Here is a 17,331-nt window from a genome sequence, read left to right on the forward strand (position 1 = left end):
TGGGACATCTAGTGTAAATTAGTGGTTTTAAAGCTCTGCTGGGCAAGACCCTGGGATATTCTCTGGTGATGTCTCAGTGGCTACCATCGAGGGTTCCTCACTCCCACCCACTCCACTTGCCACAAAGAAATCTCAGCTATTTTAATCAACGTAGCTCTGGGAACTCCCTGGTGGTCCAGTGGTTAAGACTCTGTGCTTCCACTGCAGGGGGCACGGGTTCAATCCCTCGTTGGGGAACCAAGATCCTGCAAGCCACGTAGCCAAAAAAAAAAAAAAGAAAAAGAAAGTAGCTCTACCTTTATCCACTTTACACGTAGAATTTCCATAAAGTTCAGGGGAAAATGGTTGCACCTCTAAAAAAGAATTTTTTTTTTTAAATTTGAAGACTACAGAAGGATTGAGCCAATGAGATCTATTTCTCCCATATCATAACTTCTAGTTCTTATAGCTACACATATTCCTATTGACAATGTAGTGAGTTAAAGTACCAACTTATAACTAGGGAAATCTCTCCACATTTGTCAATGCCAGAATCCTTCTAAACTGAGATCCTGTAATTGTATCTATAATATCAGTGATCTTAAGTATAAAAGGCTTTGGGAGATCGTTCTCTGCCCAGTAATGTTTAGAATTTGTGCTGAGTATTGGACTAATTTTTTTACTATAACGATCCCTTCAGGTAGAGTTCCCATGAGACGGATGAAAGAACGGTATTTCTCAATTTCAAAACAGAAAACTTCCTTTCAAATATTTCATTAGTTTGTTGAATATGTCTATGAAAAACTACTCCAGTTTTTTTCTCCAGTCTCCAGACTTAATCTTTTAGTCTTGAATGAGTTGCTAACAGGCTTTTGGTACAATTATTCTATTACAGATCATTGCCATAAACTATTTCATGTAACTGAGAGATGCATTAAGAATAACATCAGATTGTATTTTTTAGTGTAAAACCGTGGATAACATTAATTCATCTAATATATGCCTTTGATTCCACAGGCAGAAATAATTTATGGACTTATCTAAATGATTTGGCATAAATCGCCTATAAATGTTTCTCTTATGTTTGTATCACATTTTATTGCCAAAAAATTAGTGTGATGGTTTCTTAGAAAAACAAATTAAAAATTAAAATACTACAGAACAGTACTGAGCTTTAGCTGCAACTCTCTCTTTTTTTACACTTGCAGCTAAGTAATTTGATTTAAAGTTTATAATAATTATCATGTCTTTCCAACCATGGCAAATAGATGATTATCTGTCTTCATGGAAATTATGTGGATTTCACAAACCAGGAGCAGTAATTAGCTGAACCAGCTAGCTAATTACCATCAGAAAAAACCCAATTCAACAATAACAAAAATCTCAACTGCTGATTTAGACAATCTTTAATATTGTAATACATGGTGCTACACATCATTAAATATGTGCATCCTTTCAGAACTCTAGAGAAAGATATATTTCAATTAATGCAGCACGATAGACCCATGGCAGGTTTTCTCATAATTAGACATACGATGGTTCCTTTGAGCTGTGTGGCCAGTTGGTATTATCTGCCGTTAAAGTTATCCAAAATAAAAACGTCTTTTCCATATTATATGATGCAGAAGGCCCAGGTCTCATCCAAGTACATGATAAATGGGTTTCTGAGGTTTACGTTTTGTTTTAAAGAAAACAGAATCTGTCCCTTCCATGAAGTGTTAGCAGCCCCAGCTTAAAACTCCCTGCTGTTGGGCTCATCAGACGTCTATACATTAATTCCCCGGCCAAATTTAATTTGCATCAAATTACATAAGAAGTCTCATTCTTCCACATCATTCTGCAGGGTTTGGGGGACAGAGTCACTCACATAGTTCATTCACTCACAAACGTTTTTTGAGCGCCTCTCAGGTGTGAAGCCCTACGATAACCAAGGAAGATCCTGTCTTCACGAGCTTGCTTTCTAGTCCTGGTTGGTCTTTTTCAGAGCCCAGTATTCCCAAGACAATGCCAGCAGTCTCTATACTGCCCTCTTGGGGTATCCTGCTTGGTAGGAGGCTCTAGCGACTCCTGTTCCGAATCCCTTCCCCACTCCTTAAGCCTGAGGTTAGCAGTGAACCTAGCTCCCTCTTTCCAGTGTGTTGTCCTTGTCCTATCTGGTACCTCAGTTTCTACTTTGAACAGAGATTTTGCCTGGGTTAAATCAATCTCACCCGAGACTTAAAAGTCAGCTTCCAACGCCTTCCTAGTGTCTGGAATCCATCTCCAATAGACAGATCTGCTTCCTGACAGGGACTACTTAGCTGTGTTTCCAATGTATCCCCCCCTCCCCGCCCATTCCCTGTCACAAGGCTCTGCCTGCATCTGGGTGCAGGTGCGGTTCCACCCAGCTGAGCCCCACTAACAGTCCCTGCAGCCCGTTAAGACTCTTCCACTGGTTTTCCTCAGTGCGCAGGTCTAACTTGGGGTCCTGGTCCTGCCCATCAACCACGCCTTAATTGATGATTAAACAGTCATGTGTTTCCCCTACTTAATTATGACAGGCAAGCCTAGAGAGGTGCACTTCCTTTATCTGGACCAGACAAATCAGGCTCTTGGTGTTTAGAGGAGAAAGCCAGCATCTCCTTCTCCATGGCTCCCAGCCGTACATGGCTCTCTCCCTTGGTGCTGGGGTCCTAGTCTTTATTACCTGTGCATTACTCTGGTCCCAAAGAAAGAAACTTCTGCCCCCAGCTCAGCCACTCCCTCTAACGCTGTACTCGTCCCTCCCAATGAGCACAGGCGAATATAATCATCCAGAGTCTGACAGTCACTGGGCCAGCAATGCACATTTGCTCATTTCTTACATCACGTAGTAGAAGTTGGCCAAGGTTTGTTGAATAATTGCATCAAACCCTATACATCGTTTGAACCCCCTGAGGTCTTCCAGGTTAGATGAAACTCTGCCTTAGGGTCTCCAGGGAATATTATCAAGTAAATATTATCTTCTGGTGCCATAACTAGAGGTCATGTGATGCTTCACTTGAATCAGACACTGCTTATTCCACTCTTTACCATTTTTCCTCCAGAACTGAGGCCACTTGATCTTCCCTGGAAGTCATAGCTGGGACCAACCTTTGCTGGAAAAGGGAGGGATTCAGATGCCTAGTCCAACACTCTGAGATTCAACATCAAGTCACTTTTCCATTAATCTCTATTCATATCTCTAACTTTCTGGTCCCAGCTCTCATCATTTAACTGCTTGGATCCCAAAAGCCGATCCATCTGAACCCGAGTTCTAGTAGTTGGTTCCCAAGGCCAAATCCCTTTCTGAGTTACCTGCCTACTACTGTAATTTCCAGAACTGGTAGCTCTGTTTTGCTAGTTCCCCAGCCAATGGCTTTGAACCTGAGTCCAGAAGCGTATGTACTTAGCACATGTTAGATGCAAAATAATCATTGATTGATCGATTGATTTAAAAAAACCTGACTACTATAACAGGTGGCAGGCATCATACCCAGAGAGGGACCTAGAGTAACCAGAATTCATTCAAATGAGGACTTCCAGGATTCTGAGGGTTCTAGAGGGCAGGGACTGTGTCTTTTTTTTTTTTTCTATTGAAGTAGGGTTGATTTACAATGTTGTGTTAATTTCTACTGAACAGCAAAGTGATTCAGTTTTATATATATGTGTGTGTGTGTATATATATATATATATTTATATATTCTTTTTCAGATTCTTTTCCATTATGGTTTATCAGAGGATTTTTAAAAACTTTTTATTTTATATTGGAGTATAGTTGATTAAAAATGTTGTGTTGACTGACATACATACACTAATATGTATAAAATAGGTAACTAATAAGAACCTGCTGTATAAAAAAAATGAAATAAAATTCAAAAAAATGTGTTAATTTCAGGTGTATAACAAAGTGATTCAGTTATATATCAATATATATGTATCAATATCTACTCTTTTTCAAATTCTTTTCCCAATTAGGCTGTTACAGAATATTGAGCAGACAGTTCCCTGTGCTATACAGTAGGTCCTTGTTGGTTATCCATTTTAAATATGGCAGTGTGTGCATGTCCATCCCAAACTCCCTAACTACTGAGTGAAGTCAGTCAGACAGAGAAAGAGAAATATCTAAAAAAAAAAAAAAAATGATACAAATGAACTTATTTGCAAAACAGAAACAGACTCACAGACTTAGAGAATGAACTTATGGTTACCAGAGGGGGAGGGAGAGTTAGGGACTGTGTCTTACTGATCACTGCTGCTTCTCTGCCTGGCACCATGCCTGGCACCCAGGATGCTCTTTACAATTTGATAAAGGAATGGATTTACAAATGGCAGCGAAGGCTCTTCAACCCACTGGCAGACTCTCTCCCTGAAGCCGCCTACCTCCCTGCTGGCCGATTAGCTCTGAGCACCTCCGAACCCAGGATTCCCATTGCCGTGCTGTGCCAAACTACTCTGACCCACGACTACCGCCCTTGACCTTCCATCCTCCCAAAGATGTTAACTGTGAACCAGAACCCCTTCCTGTGGTCACGGGCATAACCTTTGGAGCCTGTGCACTGTCAGCCCCCTGAACAGACAGAAGCTTCATTATGATATGAGTGCCTCCCATCCCCACCACGTTGTCCCACCCCAGACAACTGGGCTGATCAGACGGTGTACCACTGGCTGCCACCAGGAGCAATTCGACAACCTCCCCCAAAGGATCTTCTCTAGCCTCCATGTCTCATATTGCTTCAGCCGATCCTCTCATGGAACACAACTTCAGAAGATTTCAGGGTTCTAATCTGCATCTTCTAAAGGAACTTGTTTCTCTATGACATTCACAGGGGATCATATACCACACTGAACACATCAGATATGATTTTATTTTTTTGTAACAAACATCAATTCCATCCACAAACATTTATCGAGAGCCTGCTAGGTTCCAAGTGCTGTGATAGGCCAGCAGGTAATAAACTTCTTGTTCGCAAGGGCAGGGTTTTACTACTTTAATATCCACCTTACTCCTAGTACAGTGTTGGGCTATTGACCACAATCACTGTTACACCAAACTAAGGAGTAAAGAGTCTGGGTCAGATAAAGATTCTTTCTGTTTCCCCCAACAAGTAGGAGCTGCAGGTTGGTGTGATGGGGTTACCTTTGGCATCACCATTGCCACAGCTGGCACTGAAGATGAATGGAACATCAGGCTCAGGAGTAATGAGATGCCCTACACCCATCAAGCTGTTTGAGGCAGCCCATCCCTACAATAACTTCTTGTGTAAACTGGGTATAAGGCAATTTCTGCAACTCAAAAATCAAGACTTCTAAGCAAAATTCCTATTTCCAAACAAGCAAGTTGGAGATGATAAGTTCACTTCAACTCTCATCCTGAACCATCCCCAGGGCATACATGGGCTCCGGAAAGCCCGGCTCTGCCAGCAACAATGTCCTTAGACCTGCCCTTGCTGTCAGGAGACACTGACAGACTTATAGGCTGGATGCTGCTCTGGAATGTTCAATCCACAAAATAAGCAGTGGTCAAAATCAAAATTTGCATGAGAAAAACATCCAAAATAATCCATAACCATGTCTTATTATAACTGGTGGGGTACAGTGGCTCCCAGGAAAAAAAAAAAAAAAAGACGTTCCACCCCTTTCCAAACAGCCTGTTAACACCAAAGCATGGAGCTGCCCTGTTTGGAATGAGGTATTTAGATTTTCATGATCACCATCTTTTTCTGTGCAGGAGAAACTGCTTAGAAAAAGTCCTCATCCCTCATCTCAAGTTCTGACTAAACTATTAAAAACAGTAGCTAACAATTTAGGGTATTTCCTAACTGCCAGGTAGTGTGCTAAACTCATAACCCTCACAACAACTCTATAATGAAGGTACAATTATTAGACCTATTTTCCAGATGAGAAAATTGAGAAAGATGTACCAGCTTACCTAGGATTATACAGCTAGTATGGAGTATAGCCAGTATTCGAATGGAGGCAATTGGATGACAAAGCTCACACTTTTAATCATTATTCTCAAGTGCCCCACTAAGCTCCACAGTAAAAAAAATATGTCTTTTTTATCCTGAAGGGCAAGGGAACTAATCTTCATTGACCCCTTACTAGCTGCCAGTCTCTTTACATGTACCGCTTCATTTAATCCACACTGTAATCTCCTTGAGGTCAGGAACTATCTTTTAAAAATTTCTATCCACAGCACTTAGCAGTGTTTGAAATGTATTAAGTTTCCAATTCGATCAACACTTGTTGACCCAGCAATCCCACTCCTGGGCATATATCGGGAGAAAACCATAATCCGAAAAGATACATGTACCTCAAAGTTCATTGCAGCACTATTTACAATAGCCAAGACATAGAAGCAACCTAAATGTCCATCGATGGAGGATGGATAAAGAAGATGTGGTATGTATATACAATGGAATATTACTCAGACATAAAAAGAACGAAATAATGCCATTTGCAGCAACATGGGTGGGCCTAGAGGTTGTCATACTGAGTGAAGTAAGTCAAACAGAGAAAGACAAATATCATATGATGTCGCTTATATGTGGAATCTAAAAAACGGTACAAATGAACCTATTTACAAAACAGAAACAGAGTCACAGACGTAGAAAACAAACTATGGTTACCAAGTGGGAAAGGGAAAGGAGGGATACATTGGGAGATTGGGACTGACATATACACATTACTATATATAAAATAGATAACTAATGAGAAGCTACTGTATAGCACAGGGAACTCTACTCAATATTCTGTAATAGCCTATATGGGAATAGAATCTAAAAAAGAGTGGATATAGGTATACGTATAACTGATTCACTTTGCTGTACAGCAGAAACTAACACAACATTGTAAATCAACTATATTCCAATAAAAATTAGTTAAAAAATAAAATTACCAAAAGAAAATCAATGCTTGTTGAATGAATGAATCAAATTGTACCGCCAGATATGAACCTACTGCCATCTACCTTAACCTCACTCTTGACAGCGGGACTAGCTGCCTTCCAATTAAGACAGAGGTGCCTTACAGCTCTGTTATCGTCAGTTCCATAGTATCATATTCTATGGACTTTTCATAAGTTCTTGCCAGATTCCTTGCTTCTGTGATTATGCAAAGTACAAACATATCATTTTGTCACTTGGTAACTTTATGATAAATCTTGAGAGTGTAAACCAATGTTCTACCAACCTTAAAGGTGGGAAAGAGATTGTGTTTTCTCTGTAGATAGGTCTGTGCAGATGCAATCTGAGGATAGTTGTTAGCATGCATTTCTGTAATCCATCCCTGTGGGATATAAGTGCTTTCATTAGCTAAATCACTGTTTAGTAAAAAATATTCAATCGTCTTGACTCATAGAGATGGAAGGATTGCAGAGAAATGTTCTTTATTGCTACTGTGAGTCATGGTGAAATCACTGGTACCTAAGTGGCCCATATTTTGGCTCTTATGGCATAAATAGTTGATACAAAATTACATTCAAAGACAGGAACAGAAATTTACTAATTCCTAAGTTCTCTGAGTTTCAGACCCAAAATAGAAAGATTCAGTACAGTGTTTCTAATTCAAGTATGTGAATGCTGACTGCATGTTTTAAATGCATCAGGGTTTGAAATTAAAGTCTATATGGACAAACTATTATTTATATATTCTTATACTTAAATTCTTTGTAGACTTTTCTCTTTTAATACAGCTGAATCCTTCAACAAATCTTGGCAAGGCTATCAATTTTCCTATGCCCTTTCTGCCACGGCTGAACACATCAAATACCTATTTAAACAGTGTAAAATATTTTTATTTAGCTAAATAATTTAGAGAGTTAAACATACCATATTTGGCAAGCAGTTTTTGATCTTGCTCTTATTCCTTAATACTATATTGTAAGCATATTCCCATGCCACTAAAACTGTTGACGAATATGGATGATACTCTATAATTTCTATCATTTACTTACTTGTTGCCCTATTCTTGGATATGAAGGATATCCAAGGTTTTTTTTTTTTTTTACTATTATAAATGACACTATGATGAATATCATTCTATGTCCATATCTGATCCTTCTTTGGTAAAAACTTGCAAGGAACCAAATTGCTAAATAAAAGGTAATGAATGTTTTTAAGGTTTTTGACTGAACAGCTAAATTGTGTTCCTGTTACCTGCCATGGAATCAAATTACCCGACTTCTCTCCTCCTGCTGATGTCCATTGTCTGTACCACATAATTAGGAATCTAATTTTATGTCATATTATTTTCCTTCTGCTTCCCTCTCCTTGTGGCTTGTTTCCTAGTGTATTTTGTGATTGTGGTTTGTGAGCTCTTGGTCAACTAAGCATTGTGGAAATGGAGTGAAGCTTGGACTGAGGTTCCACTTCCAGAAAGAGTTTGCTCTGGATCATGCCAGTACCCCATGGTGCTCCAATCCAGAACCACTGTAAGTTATTTGTTTGGCTAAATAAGTGGCATAAATTCTAAGCCCAACCTGCATGAGGATGGGACTATGGTTATGAATTTTTATAGGCAGTCTTTTTCCATCCACAGCCTAAGAGGAAACAGGTAAGTTTCCTTATTCCTTTTAATGACAGTTTTTTTTTTCCCATAGCTTTCCCTCTTACTAGGGTGCAACCCTTTGTCTAGGGTTTATGTGACATACCTAGGCATTAAAACCTAAGGCCCTGGTGCCAGTTCCCAGGAGGTTGCCTTGCCATTCTCATGTCTAATTGTCAAGATAAACCACATTCATTTAAAGGGGTCTCAGTGGTCCAGCAGATGAGGGGAGAAAGGCTTGTTCCAGTCTTCTTCACACCCCCCACTCCTACTTTCCAGGTCAGTGAGAGACATCAACTCAGTCAACAGCAGGATACCAGATGATATCTCCCCTGTCCACCTGGAGACCAGAGCACTACCCCCAAAGCCCTAGGACACTGACAAAAGCCCTGAGGTCAGCAGTGGCTTTGGCGCCTATTTACCACTCTGGTGTCCAACTCCCTCTGGCTTTGGCTCTGAGGGATTTCTCACGTTTTTGAAATTTCAGCTAGACATTTAAAGGGATATATCTAATTTTGTCCCTCTGATTTGTAGGTGTTCTGCAATGGAAGAGTTTTCAGGATATCTTGTCTGCCATATTGCCAGAAGTGGTCCCATCTGTCACCTCTAGACCTCTTGTCACTCTCCCTCACTCTCCAGAAGTGCTGGCACCCAGCTCACAGTTCTACGACCACTCCAAGCCCTCTCATCATTCTGGGCCACTACATCATGGATGTGGGTGACCCATACAACATCTTAGCCTCTCAACTCCTTGAATTTCTCATTTTTAGTGACATTTATCTTCACGTTCTTTCAGCAACCCACTATGGGCCTTTTCCACCACATCAATGGCACCAACTTTACAAACGATTAAATCCATCTTGTTACTCTTGGACCGCAATCTCTTATATTTCCAATTCTCTTATTCAGTTACCTCTAGTCTTCCCTTTCCCTCCTGTCTAGTCTACATCCTAGAGTCCATACTTCACACTCTCAATCCACCCATTTTGCCCAAACACCTTTCAGTTGCACCTGCCTGAACAAAAACACCATAGTCAGGGAGTCCAACAGTCTGCCTTTTTCACACCTTCCCCTGATCTTCTGGGAAAAATCCACATAAACTATGTAGATGGTACCTCTTATATTCAAGTTCTGTATATGGTTGCTCTAAATGGCTCGGCAATGCTTTTAGTTCTCCATAGTTAAATCTCTCTTCCGTGAAACACAACAATCTTTTCAAACCTTCTCCAGCAAACTGTGACTCTCTCCACACCCCTTTACAGAAGAATTGTCCTCCTACCTCCTAGAAGAAGCGAAAGCCATCAGAGGAGAACTCCTGCAGCTTTCCTGCGGCCGAATTTCAACCGAACCCCATCGTGGCAGTCAGCCTCGTAAGATGGTCCCTAATGGTCCCTCTTCAAAGGATTCACACTCTTGTACAGTCACCTTCCTTTGGGCTGGGCCATATGACTCCTTTCTACTGATTAGAGTTCAGCAGACGTGCCAGGATAGATCACCTCTGAGGTCAGGTTACACAAAGACAGTGACATTCACCTTGCTGGCCCTCTCTTGCTTTCTCTCCGGCTCCCTCTGCCATGTTTTGAGCTGCCCTGTGGAGAGACCAATACGGCAGGAAACTGAGGGGTGGTGTGTCGGCCAGCGGCCAGCCAGAAACTGCGATTCCCAGTCCAACAGCTCACCGATGACAGAATCCTGCCAACAACATCGTGAGTGACCTTGGAAGCAGGTCCTTCCCGCGTTGAGGGTGGAGATGCTACAGCCCTGGCACATACCTGGATTGCAACCTCTGAGACATTCTGAGCCAGAGGACCCGGATAAGATGCCTGGATTCCTGACCACAGAAATAACAAACACATTGTTTCAGGCAGCTCCATTTTGGGGTAATTTGCTGTTACACAGCAATAGATGATACATACACAGGCCCACGCACTCTTCCTGCCACCATCCCTGTTGCAATGGGAAAGGAGCGTCTCCCAGCCTGGGGCACGTTCCATCACCTGGGGGAGAGGCCCCTTTCCTTTCCACCTTCCCAGGTCCTAGTCTGTCCCCCACAAACAAGCTCCATCTCCGAGATCTCGCTTGACTTGCAGCCTCCTTCTGCTTTCTCATCACACGTGTCCACTCACCTCTTTTTTTTCTTTTTTTGTGGTACACGGGCCTCTCACTGTTGTGGCCTCTCCCGTTGCGGAGCACAGGCTCTGGACGCGCAGGCTCAGCGGCCATGGCTCACGGGCCCAGCCGCTCCGCGGCATGTGGGATCCTCCCGGACCGGGGCACGAACCCGTGTCCCCTGCATCGGCAGGCGGACTCTCAACCACTGCGCCACCAGGGAAGCCCCCACGCACCTCTTTTAAGAGTATAAACCAAGTGAAGACAGGAGCCACGCTGATCGGGTTAATTGTTTTATCCTCAGTTCCTACCACCATCCTTTGAACATAAAGGGCCCTTAATAATAATAATATGGTGAATAAGTGAATAAATACCAGGAATGGATATTTTAGAAGTTTTTTAAGATAGTCTGTTTCTTTGGTGTGGGTTTGCACTGCCATATCACCCATTTTAGACCTGAAATATGAAAATCTAGTTTAAAACTATACACATAAGAGTAATTTGCTGAAATTGGTGTTTTTGCTGGGTTGTTGTAGATGTTGTTTTCTACTAAAGACACACTCCCTCCAAATGAAAATATTTTCCATCCTTCAGCCTGGACCTCTGCTAGCCAATAAGCCTCCTCATGCAAAAATTTTAAAGGGGTCGCTTTTCTTCTTGGCAGCTTCCTAGTTTGGCAAGCAGTGTATAAGCTGGATTTCAGGCCATACTCCCTCCCAGGACCAGTGCTCTTGTGCAGTGAACAACCTATATACATCCTTACATTACTACCCTGCTCAACCCTTCACACAGGGAAAGCCTAGGGCCAGACATTTGCTCTCTTGAGTTCTGGGCTCCCTTGCCTCCCTGAAGAAAGACAAGGGCCAACAAGAGTTAAATTAGAGGGCTTCCCTGGTGGCGCAGTGGTTAAGAGTCCGCCTGCCGATTCAGGGGACACGGGTTCGTGCCCCGGTCCGGGAAGATCCCACATGCCGCGGAGCGGCTGGGCCCGTGAGCCATGGCCGCTGAGCCTGCGCGTCCAGAGCCTGTGCTCTGCAACGGGAGAGGCCACAACAGTGAGAGGCCCACGTACAGCAAAAAAAAAAAAAAAAAAAAAAGAGTTAAATTAGATCATCCAAGAAGTGGGGAGATGAAGGATGATGTCTTTGTACTGAAAAGGGGGAATGGATAAATCTGGCTATGGCTTCCCTACCCTAGGCCATGAGGGTGGCAGGTCTGGGGGTGCATCTCCAGCAGCCACAGAGCCCCACACATGCAATGCTCGGTGAAGGAGCAACAGTCATTGTGAGCAAAAGGAACAAAGAATGCGGCTCCTTCCCCCACTGTGCCTGCACTGCTCCTGCTGTGACCCACAGGAGGGAGAGTGGGCCTGGTAAGGAGGTTGATCATGATGGTCTCCCTGGTGCTGGCAAATAAATGAGGGATAGGGTGCCTTGGACCAGACTTAGATTAATTCAGAAAGATAAATAACCAGACTTCACCTGCACAGTATATTATAACATTATATCCATACCCACATTCCCCTCACTAAACCTCCCATGTATCCCTTGTTTCTACTTGAACTCCTTTGTAAGCCTTTGCTGAGGCTCTATTTCATATTTAAGCTACCTAAATAGGTGCTTCAGGGCTTTCCCTGCATCTCTCTTGTCTCATTTTTTCCCCCATCTATTATATAATTACCAGATTAATCTCTTTAAAACATGACTTTCAGGATAGCCCTGTGGTACCCAAACATTTTTAACTGCTCCCCACTGATAAGAGGCTGTAGCTCAGTCTCCACCTGGGTTTAGGCCTTGCCTACTGGGTCTCAATGTATATGTTCTGCTTCCTCTCCCATTGCCTTAACCTGTGATTCCAGCAAAACTGAAAATTTACCTGGAGCTCTCTCCTCTCAATGCCTCTGCCCAACCCATTTCTTGGGTTGAGATTTTTTACACATCTTTATTTATTTATTTTTTTAATCAAAATCTTATACAAAATCTTATACAACATATTAATGGTTAAACATTAACATTAACATTTTCCCTTCTCCCAAAGCCTTTCCTAACTCCTTTAACCCCTAAAGTCCCTTCTCATCTTTTATATTATTTGTGATCACAATTTAATTTCCCTACATTACGTAATAATTTATTTTAAAATGCTGAGGCCCTTGACTGTGAGTTCCTAGGGGCAGGAACCAGAGCAATTGTCTACAGTTTCACATCTTCCGTGTTGCCTAGCACAGGGTTTTGCACAAAAGCAAAATAAAATGATTGATCGACTGAGTCTTCCTTTTACCAGAAGAGCCACCATAACAAAATTCTTGGTGGACTTAAAATATAACTTTGAGGACTTCCCTGGTGGCGCAGTGGTTGAGAGTCCTCCTGCCGATGCAGGGGACACGGGTTCGTGCCCCGGTCCGGTAAGATACCACATGCCGTGGAGTGGCTGGGCCCGTGAGCCATGGCCGCTGAGCCTGTGCGTCCGGAGCCTGTGCTCCACAACGGGAGAGGCCACAACAGTGAGAGGCCCGCGTACCACAAAACAAACAAACAAACAAACAAAATATGACTTTGGAAATAAAAAAAATATTGTTCCATTCAACTTCTCAAATAAAAGTTCACTTGATTTTAAAGTTTAATCACAAACTATGAAATATGCATCTTATCAAAATTAAAGGATATAAATACATAATCTGATATAGAAGTCTTTTGTTTTGTGTGTTTGTATATGTGTGCATCTGTGTTACTGAGTCTGAAGTATAATTTACCTACAACATAAGCTGTGGTAGAAAATCCAGCCCTCTGTCAAGAATTTTAGGTTACCAACTTTAAAAGGAACAAATATTACCTCTGTTGACTTACGTTTTAAAACCGAAAAGCTAAATATTAGAAATAAATTTCTCACTTGCAGGTGTTTAGGTAGTAATGAAACACTATTCTAAAAGTTAATAGATGTAAAGTCTGTTAAACATTTTTGTTTTCAAAACAGCTCATTCTTGAATGAACACAACTCAGCAAATTGTCTTTTACAGGAATAGAAAATTACCCTTTGACTTGTAAAATATGTAAATCAGAAAATGTGGGAGAAAGGAGCCCTTCCAGAGCCAGGTCATGAGAGCCCAGTGTCATTCATACAGCAGCCTTTCTCACTAGTCACACCCTGGGTGTAAGGAAGAGAATCAGGCTTGGGTTGCAAATCCTATCACATGAAGAGCAATCTAATGTGAAGTCACCAAGTTTGGAGATGCTCCAAATTTCCGGCCAACATAAAGAAAGGCCCTATGGGGCTTCCCTGGTGGCGCAGTGGTTGAGAGTCCGCCTGTTGATGCAGAGGACGCGGGTTCATGCCCCAGCCCGGGAAGATCCCACATGCCGCGGAGCGGCTGGGCCCGTGAGCCATGGCCGCTGAGCCTGCGCGTCCGGAGCCTGTGCTCCACAACGGGAGAGGCCACAACAGTGAGAGGCCCGCGTACCACAAAAAAAAAAAAAGAAAGAAAAAAAAGAAAGGCTCTGTGAATATATAGCTTATAACATCTACGTCAGCTGTGTTGGACATTGATTTAAAAGAGATTCAATTTAACCAAGGACATTGGCTTGTTCTGACATATCTCATTCCAGAAATGTGATTATGCCCTATTAGCTGAAAACAGGGACCTTTTAAAAGTTTCTAAAATCTTTTTAAACAATTGTTCACAGCCTGGACACAGACTCTATTTTTCTAAATTGAAAACAAATGTCCACTTAGAAAGACTTAATGTACTTAAGAATCAATTGTATTCTGAAAACAATTTACCCCAAGAGGGACTGGATTTTTATTTTAACAAAACAGTCCAATAATGGTTTTAATAGATTGGAAGATAAATAAACATTAAGTAGTTAAAAACAAAAAGTCATTCATCTAATATTGCTTCTCAAGGACGGTAGTACTTTACAAGAGGAAAAAACTCAAAACAACGCATTTACAGGTACATCCATCTTTTCGATATAAGCTATTAAGTACAACGTCTCCTTTGTGGCTAACATTTGCTGATCAGTATAAACACTATGCCATCTAGTGGCCAAACTTCAAACAGCAACTATGGAGAGATTTTTCGGCAAGCCCATCTTTCTGAATGCCATCTGGCTTCTGAAAGTAGATTATTACCAAGAATATAAAGGACAGATTGTTTATATATGAATTATTCTGCACCATAACATTTCCAGGTGTCTTAGGAAATTAAGATCAGGTGCCTAAAAATGTCATACAAACTATATAAAACAATTTTTACAACACAGGTACGGATAGGAATGAGTTGACCGACATATTTTTAAGACTTTTGGTAAACAAGAAAGCTAAAGATATCTTATTGGCCTGGGGCTAAGAATTATGACATTCATAGACTCTACAGTTCAAATGGAGGAAAACACTGGCAGATATAAAGTCAAATATGAAAGTATGAAAATATATGCAAGAAAATAATTTATTGGTTGGAAATGTTTTCAGAGTTGTCAATGATTATTTATTTATTTGCCTAATTATAGCTCTAAATTATGTTCCAAAAGGATATTTTGTTGGAATTAACTAGCCAAGTAAATATTGAGAAATCTAATCCAACCATTATACCTAGCCACTCTGTAGAAATAAAGAAAACTCTGGCCAAATTTTACAGGTCACTATTAAAAGTGTTAATTTTTACATTTGGGAAAGGAGGTGTTTCTTCTTTTGTTTTTTGTTTTGTTAACACCATTCTATTACCAAAAAAAGCAAATGGCAGAAGGCCACCTGTTAGATTTAGAACTGAAATGAAATATCCGTATGAGACAGTGCCTCATTGTTCATGGTTCTTTTCAATATTGCTACTGAAGAGGTCCTGGTTTGTTTGAAAAATATTTACATCAAATTTCCAATGCAACCAACTCTAGGAGCTGCTGCTTTTTTAGTGTTACTAAAGAACATAAAAATATTTTGAAATTTTAAACATGTCAATAATTATTTTGAGTATTTATAAAGTGATTCAACCTAAAGAAAATGCAGGTGATCGTAAAAAGAAATTTCAAGTAAACTCAATGTCTTTGCTGAGGTGAAAAAAAATGTATCTATAATTTAAAAAAACTGAATTCTATAGGAGCTTGTATGTTGAGAGAGATAAAACCTACTTACGGAGCTAAAAGAAGATACAGGCAGATCTTTTATTGCAATTCACTTTATTGTGCTTCACAGGTACTGCGGTTTTTTTGTTTGTTTGTTTGTTTACAAATTGAAGGTTTGTGGCAACTGAGTCGAGCAAGTCTATCAACGACATTTTCCAACAGCATTTGCTTACTTCATGTCTCTACGTCACATTTTCGTAATTCTTGCAATATTTCAAGTTTTTTCATTATTTCTATATTTATAATGATGATCTGTGATCAGTGATCTTTGATATTACTACTATACTCACTGAAGGCTCAGATGATGGTTAGCATTTTTTAAGCAATAAAGTATTTTTAAATTAAGGCACGTGCATTGTTATTTTTGATATAATGCTATTGCACACTTAACAGACTACAGTGTAAACATAACTTTTTTATGCAATGGGAAACCAAAACTCATGTGACTCACTTTATCACAATATCACTTTATTGTGGTGGTCTGGGACTGAACCAGCAATATCTCCTGTACTTTAAACATGAACATTTAAAGTAGGGTGGAGGACAAACCCTAAGGTGACCTACAGTGATTTCCCACCTCCTGATGTCCGTGCCTTTGTGTCGTCCCCTACTCTTGGGTGAAAATTGGACCTGTGACTTGATAGCCAGCAGAATGTGGCAAAGTGGATAGGGTATCCCTCTGTGATTATGTTATATTCTATAAGACAGTTTCAGCAGACTAGAGCAAGAGATCCTCCTTTCTGGGTTAAGGAAGTGAGCAGTCAGGCTGAGGAAGCCCATTGTAAGCAGCCTTTGATCAACAGCCAGCAAAAAGTTGGAGCCCTCAGTCATACAGCCCCTGAAAAGCAATTCTGCCAACAAGGTGAATGAGCTTAGAAGTAGACTCTGCCCCAGCTAAGCCTCCAGGTGAGAACACAGCCCACTGATACCTTTTGCAGCCTGGCAAGACCCTAAGCAGAGAGTTGAGTTGTCCCAGGCTTCTGATTCAGGGAGGTTGTGATTTGTTTTAGCTGCTAAATTTGTGGTAGTTTGTGATGCAGGAATATAAAACTAATATAGGCAACATGGTAAATAAAATTCACAATTCTACAAACACATATAGAGAACTAGATCCAGGTCTGAGCCTGGCCTACAGTAGGCCCTGACAGCATAAATAAATGGATGTGCTATGCCCTATACTAAAATCAGAAAGGCAGGTAAGAGTTTAATGTACAGTTCCAAGGACATCATAATCTATTTGAGGAAAAATGGGCATGTGATTAACTCTGATGAATAACTAAAATAAACGTTAACAGAGGTACAAGTAACATGACAGAGTGCACGGAAAACGGTCTGAATCAATAGAAATCTTTGCAAGCTACAGAAAATCCAAATAAAAAATAATTAGGAAAAAAAAAGACTGGGGAGGAATTCACCGATTCACAAAACTTTAGTCTGGAGGTTGGGCTGGCCTCAAGAGTAGTTGCATCCATCCTCAGGGCCACAGGGGTCAGAGGATACCATGAAATACGAAGAAATTGTTCTTCCATAAGCCCCAGTGAAAGTCTCCATGCATCTCATTGGCCAGATTGGATCACAGACACACCCT

General features: G+C 41.0%; 1 protein-coding gene across 1 annotated transcript in view; it reads right to left on the minus strand.

Annotated features, from left to right (window-relative positions):
* The window catches only part of PHACTR2 (phosphatase and actin regulator 2), a 270,335-nt gene that overhangs the window by 215,852 nt on the left and 37,152 nt on the right, over positions 1 to 17,331 (minus strand). The window lies entirely within an intron of this gene.

The sequence above is a fragment of the Mesoplodon densirostris genome, chromosome 12 (genome assembly GCF_025265405.1).
Source record: "Mesoplodon densirostris isolate mMesDen1 chromosome 12, mMesDen1 primary haplotype, whole genome shotgun sequence".
Classification (NCBI taxonomy): Eukaryota; Metazoa; Chordata; class Mammalia; order Artiodactyla; family Ziphiidae; genus Mesoplodon; species Mesoplodon densirostris.